This window comes from Ovis canadensis, chromosome 11 (assembly GCF_042477335.2).
Source record: "Ovis canadensis isolate MfBH-ARS-UI-01 breed Bighorn chromosome 11, ARS-UI_OviCan_v2, whole genome shotgun sequence".
Lineage (NCBI taxonomy): Eukaryota > Metazoa > Chordata > Mammalia > Artiodactyla > Bovidae > Ovis > Ovis canadensis.
In genome coordinates this window covers 54,099,212-54,104,651 of record NC_091255.1, presented here as the reverse complement: position 1 = coordinate 54,104,651, position 5,440 = coordinate 54,099,212, and the positions used below count along the sequence as shown (strand labels likewise).

Here is a 5,440-nt window from a genome sequence, read left to right as displayed (position 1 = left end):
AATCCTTTTTAAAGACACAAGTGAAAAACCAATCATATGCTTACATTTCAAACATGGCATTTGCACGTAAATTTAAACTGCGCTGCTGCAGTTAGGTTAACTGGTTTTTATGCAAGACCTTTAGGCTTTAAATAGTCTAGGGAAAGATATGGTGATTAAAGAAAAAAAGTTTCATTATAAAGTGTTTTTTTTTTTCTTAAAGGGCATAGTTCTTAAAATGGGGCTTGTCTCAGGGACCCTTTTATCAAGGCAGCCAAAACCCTTTCCTCCTGTGTAGTTTTCTGAGACCCATCATTATACGGACTGTTTAGGATTATTCCTACGTGTCCTCACATGGGTGTTTTATTGTCTCCCATTTGCTTAAAAGACACTTTATGGCAAGAACCGGGTTCCCTGTGTCCTTTGGGTTCTTCACAGTTCACAGCTGAACCGTGCTGAACCATGAATAGAAGCTCAGCAGCTGATTATTTCTGGGACTGTTGTTCAGCACCAAGGACAGAACCTCTTCCCCTCTTCCTCCTCCTCCTGGGCCCTTTCCTGTTTCTCCTGTCTCCCTTCTGATTTCCTTTGAGACAAATCTTCCAACTGCCTCACTGAGGGCTCAGCTCCACTCAAACCTACCTTCCTCCTGGGGGGACTGCATTAGGAGCCAGAAGCCACACCCTATCAGATAGGAGAAGATCAGGTGGGAGAAGGACCCTGGAAAGGAAGCGATTTCACATTTCTTGCTGTGCTTAGAATGAGAAGACTAGACTTCCCTGGTGGCTCAATGGTAAAGAATCTGCCTGTCAATGCAGGAGATAACAGGTTTGATCCTGATCCAGGATGATCACACATGTCGAGGAGCAAGTAAGCCCGTGTGCCACACCTATTGAGCCTGTGCTCTAGAGCCTGGGAACTGAAACTACTGAAGCCCTTGAACCCTAGAGCCCATGCTCAGCAACAAGAGAAACCACTGCAATGAGAAGCCCATGCACTGCAACTAGAGAGTAGTCCACACTTGCCACAACTAGAGAAAAACCTGCAGAGCAACAAAGACCCAGCACAGCCAAGAATAAACAAACAAACAAACAAACAAATGAAAAGCAGCTTGGAGAAAAAAAGAAGTCCCTGGAGAATAAAAAAGATTAAAAAAAATAAAAGAGAATGAGAAGCCCACCTGAATTTTGTGCCCTAGCCAGAGCCACAGTCCCCAAGCAGCCCTAAGAGCTGCAGCTACCCTTGCCAGTAATGCTGAGCATGGGCTATAGTCATGGGGTTATAGGCCAGCAGGATACCTGGCCACTTGGGGTGATACTGGAATAGAGCCTGGGCTGGTCTGAGCTGGGGAGACCCTTGACTTGGCAGGAGACAGATGGGATGAAGAATGTGTCTGGACTGCAAATGAGGACAGAGTCAAAGGCTGAAGATATGGAAGGCAAACTCAGTCATGAGAGTCTGCAAAGCCCTGGACAGGGGACAGGACAACAGCAGCCACTGAAACCGGCAGGGACAGTTCAGAGAAGATTCAAAGTGGAAAGAGGTGGTAGGTTCAAGATAAAGGTTGCCAATAATACTACGGGACTGGGAATTTCCTCTGGCTTTCTGATACTGACTGTGCAGTAGAGGTGGGTCACCACTTTTTAAAGAGGGCGTGCCAATGGGACACAGCACATGGGAGGAACAAGATAGAATTTTCAGTGGGCAATAATCCAGCACCCATTAGAGGTCAGACAGTATGACTCGAGACCTGGAATTAGTAAGTTTGGTGCTCAATCACTAAGTCGTGTTCAACTCTGAGACCCCATGGATTGTAGCCCCGCCAGGCTCCTCTATCCATGGGATTTCCCAGGCAAGATTTTTGGAGCCAGTTGTCATTTTCTCCTCCAGGGGATCTTCCTGATCCAGGGATCAAACCCATGTCTCCTGCATTGCAGGTGGATTCTTTACCACTGAGCCCCCTGGGAAGCCCCATGATAATTTCAAAAATCCATTGGCTTACTGTATCTCCATTGTGGTAGATGCTCCATGGGCTGAGATAAAACAGTAACAAGCAGCACAACACACACAATAATTCCATTAAATTTATTGCTTCTCCTCCTCCTTTTACATTCTGCCTGCCCTTCAGGCCCACTTGGAACCCTTCCTCATTCAGGAAGACTTCTAGGACTAAAGTTATCCTGGGTGCCAGACACTGGTTTGCTGAATGAATGTATGGCTGGCCCTGCTGCTGCTGTTGCTGCTAAGTGGCTTCAGTCGTGTCTGACTCTGTGCGACCCCATAGACGGCAGTCCACTAGGCTCCCCTGTCCCTGGGATTCTCCAGGCAAGAATACTGGAGTGGGTTGCCATTTCCTTCTCCAATGCTCTGGTGCTCATCACATCTGGTGAACCTCAATTTTGTTTTGAACTGTATTGTCTTACATTAGGTTACCTGGGAAACAGCCTCTGAAATGGAGATTTACAGGCAGGAAATCTACCAAGGGTGCCTTTGGCATCAACAAGTGGCATATGAGGGCTGGGGAAGAGAGTGAAGGAAGTGGGATTGGGCAGAGAGAGGAGCTGAACTGGGCTGAAGTTTCAACAAAATTCTCTTTCAGTTCTACATGGAACTCAGGAGCTTGGATGAACTGATTTGTCCTGTCCGGAGGCAAAAGGAATGGATATTTACACTCCCACACTCATAGGTGGATGCCGGCTGCCCTCAGGAAGCAGGAAGGTGGCATGGCCTTGAGTGAGATGGCTGTTTTGGCTGAGGGCAAGTCCCAGAGAAGGATTCCGCTAACAGTCATCATCTGCCAACACTTCCAACAGGCGGAAGAATGAAGACCTTTGGTCCTGAAGGAGGGGTCAGGTCACACCCACAGCACCCACTACAAAGACCAACAACTTGGACCACATTGGGTGGAAGGCACATATCAGAATCCCAGGACGGGGGGATAGTTTAAAGAGTTGTCCGAGATGCTCTGTTACAGCCTTCTCCCCACCCCCACCCCCATACGCAGAGGCCATGGATTAGGAATTGTTGATCTACCCCAACCTGCCCTGAGACACACAGCAGCGTGTGAGAGCTAGTGCGAAAGGAGCCCATGTATTAGTGGGCTGCTCTCTGTTGTGGTATGAACCCAGTTTCCCAACTAAATACAAAAAAGCAGCGCCTACACGGCATCTGCTACCCATCCCCCATGAGGAACCAAGCCTAGCAGACACCTGGTCCAGAGAAGATGAGGAAGATGAGGATGAGGTTGGCAGGTGGAGGTCAGAGAGGAGGTGCATGTGTCAATACATGCATGTGGAATTGGGTTGGTTTTTTAAAAGCATTTATCATGTATAGATATGACCTTTGTGCTGTGTATAGACAACTTAACATGGAGAACAAATTCTCTGATTCTTAATTAACCTTTTCACTTGAACCTCTTGGCCAGCAGTAAATGGAGCAGCTGGTGAGTTGGAAATGACAGCCTCACCCCCCACCCCCATGCCCCAACCTGGCCAGCCACCTAGGCTCTAATTACCTCGGCCAAAGCTGGCAACTTTTTACAGGCTAATGAACAAATAATCTCCCGCTAATAGCTGTGATAACCACAGAGCCCAGACCTAACCTCCTTTCTTTCCTGACTACCTTCTGTGAAGCTAGAGGGCAGACTGTAATATTATTTCTCTCTCTCTCTCTCCCTGCCTTATTCCCTTCCTTTTCCCTCGCCCCCTCTCCCATTTCCTCCTTTTAATAAAAAGGAGACCATGTGGACTGAGGATCAGGAAAAATGACATAATGAAGGGAGGCACTCGCCTACAGAAGACTCTCCCCCCAGGAAACACCAGATGCTCTGGCCACATCCTTTCGCAGACCTGGTGAACAGCTGATATTTCTGGAGAGTGCACCTCAGCAGATTTCAAAGCAGTTTGGAAGGCTGGCTCTTGGCCCACAGTCACACAGAGTGGGTGAGAAGGTGTCAGCAAGGTCTTTAGCCCCCAGGGCTCCCAGTAGAACTGAGCAAGGAGCTCCCTGCAGGGGAGAAAGGGAAACATGAGGGGACAAAGAAAGGGAGAAGAGAAGGATGGGAGAGGGATGCAGGAGAGGAAGCAAAGGTTAGGTAAGGGGATTTTTTATAGGGAGTCTGGACATAGGAAAGAGGCCCTTACAGCGCCCCGGGTCTCTGCTCATCCCTCTGGGTTGGCTCATTGTTTCTGCACAAACTCTCTTTCCTGCGTTACTCACCTCAAAGTACAATCAGTTCAGTTCAGTTCAGTTGCTCAATCGTGTCCGACTCTTTGCGACCCCATGAATTGCAGCACGCCAGGCCTCCCTGTCCATCACCATCTGCCGGAGTTCACTCAGACTCACGTGCATCGAGTCCGTGATGCCATCCAGCCATCTCATCCTCTGCCGTCCCCTTCTTCTCCTGCCCCCAATCCCTCCCAGCATCAGAGTCTTTTCCAATGAGTCAACTCTTCGCATGAGGTGGCCAAAGTACTGGAGCTTCAGCTTTAGCATCATTCCTTCCAAAGAAATCCCAGGGTTGATCTCCTTCAGAATGGACTGGTTGGATTTCCCTGCAGTCCAAGGGACTCTCAAGAGTCTTCTCCAACATCACAGTTCAAAAGCATCAATTCTGTTTTTTTTTTTTTTTTCCGGTAAGCGGCCTGAGGTGACTCCTAAAAATGGTGCGCTATTCACTTGACCCAGAAAACCCCACAAAATCATGCAAATCAAGAGGTTCAAATCTTCGTGTACACTTTAAGAACACTCGTGAAACCGCCCAGGCCATAAAGGGTATGCATATTCGAAAAGCCACCAAGTATCTGAAGGACGTCACGTTAAAGAAGCAGTGTGTGCCGTCCGCCGCTACAACGGTGGAGTTGGCAGGTGTGCACAGGCCATGGGGCTGGACTCAGGGTCGATGGCCCAAAAAGAGTGCTGAATTTTTACTACACATGCTCAAAAATGCAGAGAGTAATGCTGAACTTAAGGGCTTAGATGTAGATTCTCTGATCATTGAGCACAACCAAGTGAACAAAGCCCCCAAGATGCGACGCAGGACTTACAGAGCTCACGGTCGGATCAACCCCTACATGAGCTCTCCCTGCCACATTGAGATGATCCTTACTGAAAAAGAACAGATTGGTCCTAAACCAGAAGAGGAGGTTGCACAGAAGAAAAAGATATCCCAGAAGAAACTGAAGAAACAAAAACTTATGGCCTGGGAATAAATGCAGCAAAAAATAAATGCAAATAAAAGTAAAAAAAAAAAAAAGCATCAATTCTTTGGCGCTCAGCCTTCTTCACAGTCCAACTCTCACATCCATACATGACCACAGGAAAAACCATAGCCTTGACTAGATGGACCTTAGTCAGCAAAGTAACGTCTCTGCTTTTGAATATACTATCTAGGTTGGTCAACACTTTTCTTCCAAGGAGTGTCTTTTAATTTCATGGCTGCAGTCACCAAATAGTAACTGTA

At 47.6% G+C, this 5,440-nt stretch overlaps 1 pseudogene; it reads left to right on the top strand.

The window, feature by feature from the left end:
* Positions 1-4,600: 4,600 nt before the first annotated feature.
* Positions 4,601-5,226, top strand: LOC138414753 (large ribosomal subunit protein uL22-like; annotated as a pseudogene).
* The last annotated feature ends 214 nt before the right edge of the window (positions 5,227-5,440 follow it).